General features: G+C 41.1%; 1 protein-coding gene across 2 annotated transcripts in view; it reads right to left on the bottom strand.

Moving 5' to 3' along the window:
• LOC307235337 (lissencephaly-1 homolog A-like) overlaps positions 1-9732 on the bottom strand; it is a 45115-nt gene extending 35383 nt beyond the window's left edge. The window contains exon 1 of one of the 2 annotated variants that reach the window (XM_080007378.1): positions 9615-9732. The gene's annotated coding sequence lies outside the window, so the exon portion shown is untranslated. Of the gene's footprint in view, positions 1-8189; positions 8235-9614 lie in introns of those variants that run through there. The other variant, XM_080007379.1, reaches the window with a different exon arrangement.
• Between the last annotated feature and the right edge of the window lie 2796 nt (positions 9733-12528).

Genomic DNA, 12528 nt, shown 5'->3' with positions numbered 1-12528 from the left:
TATTTTCCCCTGTCAGACAGGAATCTTGCATTTCTGTTGACATTTAATTTGCCTCAAAACCAAAATAACATAAGTGCATGACATAAGCATTGTATTTGTTGCAACATTTCCAAGATTGGCTTTAAATGTCCTTGAAATTTGGCTAGAAACAATAGGGGAGTCTAACGATTTCGTTAAATGAGCACAGTAAGATAAAATAATCGTTGTTTCACTTCGCCTCGTATGGGTTTTTAAGGGCTGATGCCGTTATCGAACGATCAATCCTGTTAAATTCAAAATTCTTTACGCCAAAATAATAAAAAAAATAGTGTAATAATAATTCCAGGATGCATTACTGCCTTTAAATGAAGAATTAACTTTTTTTTCCATAAAAAGAATGTGCAAAGAAAATAAAATAGCATTTGAAAAATAAAATAAATCGCATCTGTAATCAAACCAATCTGTCTCTCAACAGATAACTGTCCTTTTCACACAATTATGTTTTTCTTCCCTGTAAAAGACAAAAGAGTGGCTCCGGGGAGGAGAGTTCGCACCTGAAAAAATTCCCACCCGCCTTCTCACAGCTCGGTGGCAAACGCCTGCGGACTGGAGGTTGGGAACCTCTGCATTGGGGAAAATTCTAAATAGCAAAAATAAATGTAAAAAAATAAAATAAAATGTTGCCTGTCAGATTTTCGTAACAAGCAAGCATATTCTTTTAAAACAAGCCCAAAAAACTGCAACCCACGGCCCGTGATTTCTTTAAAGTGACTTCCCAATAAAAGAAGCCAAAAGTCTTGTAAGCGGACTCCCCCTCTCCCCTCACGCTCCCTCTGCGCATGGGCGGGGCTGCGTGGAAAGAGAGGAGAGATGCTGCCACGGCCTTACAGAAGAAATGGGTTATGACGCAACATTAAACTATATTGATCCAAACCATTGTCATTATCGACAGGCCGATATCAAATAAAACGCAGATATCGGCCTGATATATCGGATATCAGATATATCGGTCGAAAACCGAACTACTCGACTATGTAATAATTGCATTACATTAAATAACACTCAACACATGGCAAAGGACTGAGAACACCAACAGGTGACAAGCACAGTACACAGTTTTACAAGTCTTGGTCATTCCCCAATTATACAAGCATGCTGAATGACAGCATGTGTCCATTAAAAGTGTAGGCTCATCATCCTCTGTGGAAAGGGTAGCTTAATGGAGTCTTAATCATGGTTCCAAAACCTGCAGCCACCTCATGTAGGGTTTCAAATGTTGCTTTAATTCGGCTTGCTGGTATTATTAAACAACTAACCCAATAATATAAAAGTAATAAACAACCATAATTCTCTTGAAAAAAACCTCTTGAACATTGAACCCATGTAACATGATAGCACCCTTTAGTTTGATATACTTAATTGATCAAATGCTAAACAAGTAAATTCACAGTCAATTGTTAACCGTAACAGTTCTCAAATATGAGTTCAATGGGGAGAACACGCAATGGGACTAGAAATGATTGATATACCCACATCAATCGGCAACACAACCAGTCAGTTGCCGTAACTTGACGACAGTGTTTCTTTCCTCACGGAAAACATAATTTATTAGAAGTAATTACATTAGCAGCCTGTTGAGGCATTCATCGGTGGATTGACCAAGACTGACCTGAGATACTCTCCAATAAGAACACTCATCACTTTATTGAGCCCTGTGGGGAAATTTGTTCTCTGCATTTGACCCATCTGATCAAGGACAGAATAGGTCAATGCAGAACCTTCTCGCTGTGAGGCAACGCAGTGTTTACCACTGAGCCACCCTGCCACCATGGTTGCCGTTGGCAGCAGATCAGTTACATGGTGGCCTATCCTCTGCTCAAACACACGGCTCCTCTTTTCTGCCTGCTTCAGTGAAATTCAGAGACCAATGATCATTTCCTCCAGCCTAAAGAGCTCACCGAATCAAGGATAAAAAGAACCTAAAGTTCCAGTAGTACTTCAAAGAGTCAGCTGGTTATAGTTTATGATGATATTTACCTCAGACAAAAATAAACATCATTAAAACCCACACAACTGCCTGAAAATTTGTTTTGCTCAGAGTTCAAAATGCATTGTCAGTAGTATGCTGATCAAAAACGCAGTTTCATGTAAATCTGATCATTTCGAAGCTTGCACAAAGAATGGAAAGTATGTGACAAAAGAAAATCTCTTATCCCTACATTTCTTTACGACTGAAAGAGACAACAAAAAAACCTGCTCTATGTCAACAAATATAAGGGTGATATGCTGATTCAAGCCTCTAAATTAGTTGGTTGTATTGTGGACAGTGAGAGACCGTGAGAGAGGTCGAGACAAAAACCGATGCCTAAATTACAATTATCCACTATTATCAAACAATGTTTCACTATGTTTGCGTTTCCAGCCACCCTCATGTGCATCAAGTGCAGACTGGGACAACGCCATTGGTGATGACAAGCATTTTTGAGATTTTTCTTTTTAGACTGAATTTTATTATTATTTTTTAAGTTCCTTGTCTTCTGTATTATTCACTTAACACAAGCAATGAATGATTCTATCGCAGCAGCACTCAACCTTCCCCAGCTCAGGAGACAGATTACCAGCATTTTGGGTTATTTTTCGGAACATTTCTGAAGCGTCTCTTTCCTCTATCAAATCATTATGCATTTGAAAATAACGCTACAAGTTATATGTTATTAAGGAATGAAAAGCATCATGTATGCAATAACTGCATTTATTATTATTACCCTGTTTTTATTACCATTGCAACCACAAATGTATCAGGGCTCGACAGTCACAGTTGCCATCGGCAACCAGACTAAGTCAATTGGCAACCATTTTATGGCCTTTGGTTACCCCCTTTGGCAACCACTTTTTAACACAAAAATAGGAACAGCAAACAGCAAAACATACACTCCAAAATAAATACAATTGTTGCATTTGTGATATTTAAATATTGCTGTTACAGTCGGAAGCAGAACGCTGCACGTGAGATAATACGTGGATCCACGTGCGCACCGGTAAGCCCAGAGCCTGTTTTAGAGACCGTGGCAAAGAAAATCAAGTTTTCTGACCGTGGGGTGAACAGTTTCACTAACCCGTCATCAAAAATGAATGTGCAAATTGACTCAACTGACAAAGAACCAGATGAACCTAAACAAAAAACAAAAAGGAAATGTGTGAAGACTTGGGAGGCCAATCTGATTTGCTGCGACTGACAAGCTACAGGACGGAACAGGCACAGAGGAGGTTTGCTCTATTAACTTATTATAGGCTCATTTAAGGTAACACTTTGGAGATTAATGTCTGATATAAGTATGTATGTAGTAGTATTATACCAAATTCTGACTGCGCCAAAAACCGGTAACACCCGCTAACATCTGACATTTGTCATTAATGGTAAAGGTAACATCCGGGTTTCAGGCCCCGGTCAAATAACCCTGCAATAGACAGGTTTTCATCGGCTCCAGCTCAAATTGGCTCAGATGTGAACACGACATCCCGTTCGACAGGTTAATTTTGGTCCCTTTACACATACACACACACACGCACACGCAACTGAGCGCCGTGTCCAGAACTCGGAGAAACCGAAAGATGATGTAATGTGACAACAATGACACATACATACATAGTTTGGAGTTTTTTGGGATATTGAAGTTCTGACCCAAAGCAGACGGTAAATATCCAATGTGTAAAATTTGTCTACAAGACGTGCAACACCACAAACCTTAATAATTTATTTAGACCTACTTGCCATATTTATTTTGATTTTATCAAAATTGTATATGAGTATCATGTTAAATAAAGCAGCTGCACTTGTTACTTTTTGATCACAAACGGAAATTATTTGATTTCAATTCGTAATATGCGTAATATTCATTTATTCCGTTTTAAAACGGCATTAACTGACGGCAATTATTTTATTTTAAATATTCAATAAAAGAACATTATAAATCTACATGCATTCATGATTTCATTCTATATATAGCCTGCTTATCAATTGTTTTTAAAGCTCAATACATACAGATAACATTTGACCGGAATCTCTCCCATTTGTCCGGGAAATTGAAATCTTCCAGGACACGTGGACCGGCAGCAATTTTTTCGAACGGAAACTCTGGCATAGATACACGAACAATCCGATTCTTTCAATGTACCAAAAACAGCTCTTTGGTAGGAACAGAGGGAATAGAGCCTTGCTGGGTGATGAGCCGTTTCATTTGCCAAGTTTTACGCCGTTGTTTAAGTTGCTGTATCCTCTACTGTTTTTATCCCCACCCCCAATCACACTAGAACCACGCCCCTTTTCCACACGGAGGACAAATATTTAACCCAAGACGGGTCATAAACATTCCTGTATGAGCGAACCGGCTCAGCGAGTCTTGCCTCGGGTAATTAGCTATTGTTATCAAGTCACCGACAATTTCTTGTCAAGGTTAATAACTATCGATTCAGGAAATTCCTTTAAATTTGTATCCCTACAAGGACGCAATGCTGCGTTCACAGGCTCTGAAAAGTATTATGCATGTCGGAAGGGATGCCTTCATGTAAACTCTGAAAACCGTGGTCTACAACCATTTTTTCATCAGCCATGAGTTTTCTTCCCTGTACAGTTAACCAAAACTAAAAACCGAAACTAGGTGGGGGAAAACCATTTAAGTTAAAACTAGACAAAAAAAAGTAAAACTTTAAGAAACGATATTGCGCTTCTGACAAAGCATACAAAATGTATATAAAAATATACAGGAAATGTCTTCAGTTTTAGTCTTTGTCAATTTGGTCAAATTTGTCAACATATAGCCGTTACAATACAATAACGAGTTATCATCTTTGTAGACAGACAACATTAATAATTAGCATCGCTCAGACCTCATCTGGTGCAGGGCTGCTTTTAAATGGAAAGAAGCTAATTAGAATTGACCATTGTTAACAATGAGGGGACAAACAGGACTGTTGAGATTCTTATAGTCTGTGTGGTGAGCATATGTATGTGGGGGTAAAATATAAGGCAACTAAAAATGGCAACTATATATTCAGTTTCGGGAACCAAAAGCTGATGCCTGGTTGCCAGCCTGGCAACCACTTTCAAAAGTTAGTGTTGAGTGCTGTGTATTATGTATTATTGTACAAATTATGGGCAAATGTATACAGGTAGATGCCAAACCAGTTGATACCATGTTCTCTGGAATATCACACTTAAATTAAGTTAAATGGGGGGAGAGTCACTGTGAAAGTGTCCCCATTACATCCAGTTCTGGTTGTCTCCATAGGGAAAGAGGTTCAAATGAAATAACCTACATGTAAAATAAACACACACTGTTGTTGCGTGGCGGTAGCTGGGGAACCCAATCGCTGGCGGGCGCATTGTCGGTTCTGACAGGGAGACAGGTGCGCAAACTGCCCCCCCGAGCACTCCCTCTCCTTTCCGTGCAGGCATCGTCATAAAAAGTAATAAACAAGACAATAAATATATAATAAATGTAAACAGTAATATATAAATAACCAAATATATGCCTGATGGACCAAGGGGTAGGCGGTGCTGCGCCCCACGCGCAGCAACCAAGGGGGGGATCTTTCATTCCAATTCATGGGATCTTTCGTTAGTTTTTTGCGCCGTTTCGTGAGGGTTTTGTGAGACCCTTCAAATATTATGCAAAGTTGCCATTTTCAAGCACGCAGTGTGAGAAAGTGAAACTCTTGCAGCGCACATCGTGGGTCAGCGGCAGCAGACACTCGGTCCTTCTCCCATTTAACAGTACTATTAGTGTCATGACATTTCACTGCATATATGTATGACCGTATGTATATGTATGTGACAAATAACCTCTTGAACTTGAACTTGAGTTTATTTTAACGCTTTGAATCGGCTATTTTGGAAAGCATTTCAGTTTTTAGTATGTTTCGAATAGGCCAAAAAAGCCGAGAGTGAATTTGATTAGGCTTCAATTAGTCGCTCAGCCCTAATCTATGGGCTCTGGTGCTTAGAGGAGGTTAAATCCATGAGGATGCCTTGTCACTTGGTAACAGAATTCATCCATCTGACACAATGTTGGATAAAGACAGCAGACTTGAAACAACTAAACTTGCATTTGTCCTTATGCTTTCCTGAACTGCATACTCATGGAAATTCGATAATCATACAAATTAGGGATGTTAATAATTAACCGTTTAACTGACGTGACCTATTAATAATCAGTTAAAAATATATATATTTTTAAAACCTTTGTTGCACGGTAAAAGTAAAATAGGCCATACAATCCATTTCTTAAATACAACTCATGGGGGTGACGTGCAACCACACGTGCCTTTTATTTCAGGCACGTAAGAGGACAGCTTATGTGTGAGGTCCTTTCCCAAACCCGGAAGTGCCCAACCACGGTAAGTTAAGCTGTTTACAAACGAAACAGAGTAACGTAATGAAAATGCTATATTTATAATAACTAGTTTAAAATAATCAACGGTGTGTGAATGTGGTAAACACTGATGAAGATACATTTTTTAACATTCCTCCATTCTAATTGGTACATTTTTATCTTGGCTAATGGTTAATTATTGGTTAATGAGGGTTGGATATTGGTTAGAAAAATAAATCTAAAATAGCATTGTGCGCGCAATCGAATAATTTTTTTTATTGGGGGGCCATATTTATAACAAAGACAATGAACCTAAGCGGCAATCCATAAAACTGAATTCCAGTCGAAACTGCAACACTTTAAACAATGCGGTTTACCGTTGTGTTAGGCTGCGTTCACACTGCAAGCCTTGATGCTCAATTTGGTTTTATTGCTAAGATCCAATTTTTTTTTGTTTAGCTGCTCACATAATTAAAAATAATAATAAAATGTGGCCAATATCTTATTCCACTGAACTAACTGGTCAAGGTCCTGAACTGATCCACAAGCACAGTAAAGCAATAACAAAAGACTTCACAAGCATCACGCTGCAGCATAGAAGTAGACATGGAGGCCTGAAGTCAGCATTTACGATTTCATGTATAAGTTGATGTGCAGTAGACGCCAGCGAATACGTGAGCAGATGATACTTACTCATGATCCTGTCCCTCCACTGACTACCTTCATCGCAGCTGTCTTCCATGTTTGTTTTCACTAAGTGATTCCCGCCAGCGCAGAATTGTGACGAATGTCACTCTAGAGTGACGTAAAAGTCGCATTCCGATATGACTGTTCAGACTGAGGTCACTTTGCAAAAAAATAAAAATAATAAAAAAAAAAAAGATCTGTATCTGCTTTAGGTCCACATATGAAAATGGCCCAAATCAGAATTGACAAGATCAGATTCCATGTGATTTGTGATGTTCACACTTTTATGTAAAAAAATAAAAAAAAAATAAAAAAAAAAAAAATAAAATGAAATAAAACAGATCTGATTCACACATTAGCAAAAAAAAAAAAATCTGATTGAGGCCACTTTTCCCTGCAGTGTTCAAGTGATTATTTGTCACATACATGTGAACATAGCTTTAAGACGATAAACACAACTAGCCTTGTTTATCAAATCCACCAGGCCTATCACTTTGAGCACGTGCCCAATCAAAGCACTCTGACAGGGAAAGGCAGACCCTGCCACCAAAAAATAAAACCAATACAAAGGAAGACATACATAATGTAAATACATCCAATAGCATGGAGTACCATCTAAGTAAACATGCAATAAATATAAAATATAATATTTATTTTAAACAAAATAACTTTACGGATCGCAACTTTAATAGTGTCCCCTTCTCAATGGTCTCTACCAAACCGACAGCACATACATTAAAGTCACAGTATAAGATGTGCGAATAAATGCTTCACGCAACATATAATATACATTGCATGAAGCATTCATTCTCATTCTTTATGCTCGTCTACTCGGATGACTCCATTCTGATCTAAAGCCGAACCAACACCAAGTCACTGTCATGCAATGAGCTGTAATCAACAGCAAACGACACAGGCAGAGGAATAACAAGGACGAGGGCACTGTCCTAAACACATTACAGCTACAAATACAAAAACACATTTTTTTCTTATTTAATGTATTTTGATTATTGCATCGTTGCACATGATTATATCTTGGGTGAATAACACCCCGTTCCAACTGTACACGGTTGAGCACTACATACATACTCTGTTTCTACGACACACACATTGCTAACATTTTCGCTTCTTGTTATAAATATGCATTATTACTTTGTATCGTGGTTCCCCCTCGTCTGGTTTGTACCGTCTTCGGAGCCCTTATCATTCCACCGCGCCGTACTTAGTCGCATGACTCCGTGCGACGACTAAAACATCTCGGATCTTGAATTCACCCTGCGAGTCCAACGTAATGTGGCGCAAAATCAGACCCAGACGCAACTGACGTTGACGCCCTTTCCGAAATGACACGCGCCCCGTGTTGTCGGACGCGCGACCAAAAGCAACACGGGTCCATCGATACTCACAGGACGTGGGGGGAACGGCAGTGGGGGCGCGGACAGCGTGGGCTCACGGCGACTCGGGAGGCGCGGGTGGACAGTGACCTACATTCCCATTGCCAGGTATTTCTGCGAGTAGTGATGAAGGGTTCGACTCTTTTGAGACCCGGTTCCCAGCGAGTCAGCGCTCAGTTAAAACGACTCGCTCAATTGTCCGACTCGCCGTTCGGTTATTTTTTTTTTTTTTTTATAACGCTGGCGTAACGCGCGATGGGCGAGGCAAGACTCACAACGAACTCACGGGAATCACTGAAGTTCGCCGGAGCACACACATGTTTTACTCGGCACAAAAAGCAGACGGCTACAGGAACAGTCTCGCCCCACATCCTCCCCGTTCGCCACAACATTCGATATGTGTTCACTTCGATCGGCAGCATTTGCCATTTCGACCCGTTTGCAACCGCTGTTTGACCATCGCACACACCGCAAATACGGTTTATTAGAATCTACCCAGCGCACACACAGCATTCATTTCCATTTTGCTTTACTTTTTACCGAACTGTAATTTTTACCGTTCTGTGCGGACGGAGAGTCACGGGCAATCGGATGCAAATGGTGTAGGCATAATTGGCCAATGAAGCCTGTCTCGTCTCAAAGGTTTTTATTTTGATAGGGTAATGCAAGCTGTGAATAACAAAAAAAACGCCACTTCTGTCAGAACCATAACATTTGGTGGGATGCGAAGTGTGTACATCAGTCTCCATCGCCGTTAAGTGCCCCGACGCCCGAGTCGTTCGGAAGACTCGTTCGCCGTGAGCGACCCGTTCGCCAACCTTCCACCACTACAGCAAACTCGCCAGTTCCCAACCGCGCGTCCCCGCCGCTGCGCCCAGAAAGTTACGACGACGACAACTCAGTTCCGTGACATCACACGACCCGGCGACGCCCGACAGCGGCGCGGCTCCCCGCTCCACTTCAGTCATTTCCACTTGCTTCCCCCCCCCCCACCCCCTTAACTCCGCCGCCCAGCTACCTGCTGCTCCAGCGGCCCCGGCCGCCATTTTGAGACACGAAAAAAAGGAGGTGCTGAAATTACAGCCACATCGTCATTTTCCCCCCCCCCCCCCCCACCTAGGTTTCTTGCGTTACGGCCGGCTTCTGCATTTAAAAAAAAAACAAAAAAACAACCTCCACTCACCCTATTGCTCCCCGTCCAAAATCCTCAGCCGCCTCGGGTGTTAACGCGACCCGACAGGGCGTCAAAAAGTAATCTTTCCCCGTGTGAGCTCCGCAGTTGAAGGTGCGCTGTCTTGTCTCCGGCTTGTGTGTGTGTGTTTTTTTTTTTGGGGGTTTTTTTTTTTTTCCCCGCGGCGACGCGCGTTCGCCTCCGACGTCGGACACGCGCACGCGTTCACAAGCCGAACAGGGGCGCGCACGCGTCCCCTTTGGCGGCGGCGCGGGTGTTTGTGACGTCGTTCATCCCGAAGGAACGCGAGCCGGGCCGGGTCGACGATGGGTCGGGGTTTTGTTTGTTTTACAAACATTTACATTTATACATTTACAGTATATATTATTTCCATGTTTTTTTGTTTTAACGTATATATATATATATTTTTTTTTTTAATTACTGTTTTTATTTGTATTCGATCAGGTCGCGGTAACAAATCGACGGGGGCGCGTACGTCCTTGATACTACTTTGGCGAATGTTGTTTTTTTTCTGCTTGTGACGTCAGAGTAGTTAGTTCGCTAGTTAGTTAGTTAGTTAGTTAGTTAGTTTTAGGGTTAGGGTTCCTCCCGTTCCTTCTGGAACATTGGGCGACGAGCCCCCGCCATTTGCTCCTTACCTGAGTGGCTTCTTCTCGTCGTTTCCGTAACATGCGACGTCAGATTAACGTTTATTTAAAGTTTTTTTTTTTTTTTACCTACCGTTATATATATATATATATATATATATATCCCACACTCTTATATTTTGTACTATATTGGATATTGTACGTTATTACTATGTTTTCTTTGTACACTTGTTTTGTTTTTTTTAACCGTATTTTAATTGTTTTATACCTTTTTTCTTTTTTTGCAATGTCTCAGTCCGTGCTGTTTTGTTGTGTTTATGGCAATAAAAACTGAAAATCAGGCTGAGCATTATTATGATTTTTTTTTTTTTTACATGTAATTATTTATTATAAAATGACTATTTTCATCGGCTATAGGTATGAACTCAAACCAAAATGTCATGTACAGTTAATTCTTTATTATCATAAAAAAAAACCAAAAAAACAAAAAACAAAGAACACACCCAGAGGAAGAATAAAAGGTATAGTTTGTTTTTCCCCCGTAAAGAGCAGACAAACTCCACACAGCAGGGGAGTAGAGGTGGGAGTAAAGGGACTCCCGCAATCACCGCATTTAGGTTGGTGATTGTGCACCAGACCCCCCCCCCCCCCCCCGCCCCCGTCCCAGAAAGACAAACTCGATAAAACTAAAACAAAAACAAAGCACAATAATGTGTGAGGTTCGAAACACCAAATAATACCTAATTACCTTAAAAGCGGTTATTGCGTTTATCATCCGTTCTCGGAAGTAACGTCCGTTAGTACTAACATTTGAACAATGTTATGTTTTCCAATAATAATACATTTTCCAGTGAGTCGTTCTCTTTTAGCTCGGTGTCAACGACGCACTTTCATGACTTGTGTCGGTTCCCAGCCTAAGACGGTGAAGTCTAACGGTAACCCTAGTTTAAAAGTAGTGTGCTGTACACCAGCGAAGTAAAAGAACCCATCACTCCTTGGTCTAGCGAGTGACATTTCTCACTTTATTTCATCTCATCAAACTGCCAAAGGGCCCCCCAGACAGTAAGACCGCCTCTGTGGGGATTCCAGGGGCCGGTCTTTGGGAGCGAGGACCCCCAACACACCGCTCATGGGAGTCGGAGCCACCAGCGTGAAGTCACACGACCGTCAAAGCGAACGGAACGAAGCCCAGGCGCGCCACCCAGCGGTCCGGTAACACGTGTGCCAGTCAATTTGCACCCGTGCTTTTAAGGACGCGCGGATTAACCGCACTGGACCCCTCCAAAACGGTATTCAAGAAGATACATGAGGGGGAGAGAGGGAGAGAGAGAGAGAAAAAAAAAACTCCAACCACAAAAGGATATATGAAAGCCAGAATTAAATGTTTTTAACCTTATTTTAAAAAAAAAAAGGAAGAAAAGGAAAAACAAGTTCAACCATTTGCCAAACCCGTTTCATTCTGAAGCATATACAGGCACACAAATTACACGCAAAGCTCTGCTACCGGTGCACAAATTATGTTTCAGGGGCATAATGATCAAGTGAGAAACTTCATTCACCAGTCTCGATAGCTCACCTTTATAGCTTTTCATACAGCTTTTCCATTAGATGGAAATGCAACCGGCACTATTAGTCCATCTTGTACAGGGTGCTAGGGTGCCATCCATTCCAGCACCATCTCTATTGCTTTTATCACATATAGACACATCAAGTGTTTGGAACAGAAATACATAGGGTCAACATTGCATGTATACAAGCACACACACAAACTCGACAATATTTTTTGGTACATTACATCAAAGCAGCCCTTCGTCACTCACTGTTTGCAGCGTTATGCACGTGTACACATCCCAACAGCACAATGATGGAGGGAAGAGGCTGCACATGAACAACACGTCGCATGGGTGTCCCCCTCTCTCTCTCTCTCTCTCTCTCTCTCCCCCTCAACTACACCCTGACGAACATGAAAGAAAGGAATTTAAAAAAGGAAAACGATATGCGGAACGCAAAATTGTGGTTGTACCGATTTCAAAGCCAATTTGTTTTGCACGCTGAGCTATGAAGTGGCTGTCCATTCACATTTAGGACAAGCCCCACCCATCGATGTGTACAAAAATAAAATATTTGGAAAGTCATGGCTCATTTAATGTATATATGCACTATTCAGCAGCAGTGATATCCCTAACACCCAAGCCAATAAGTTTTCTTTCGGACCAAATAGACACACACACACACGGAAAAATAGAAGATTGAACATAGCCAGTACATAGATAAATCTACTGTCTTAGCTGGACGTTTTCAAATTTGCGTTTTCCCCC

This window comes from Zeus faber, assembly GCF_960531495.2.
Source record: "Zeus faber genome assembly, chromosome: 9".
Classification (NCBI taxonomy): Eukaryota; Metazoa; Chordata; class Actinopteri; order Zeiformes; family Zeidae; genus Zeus; species Zeus faber.
Note: the sequence above shows the minus strand (reverse complement) of the source record. Positions and strands in the feature narration are given on the sequence as shown.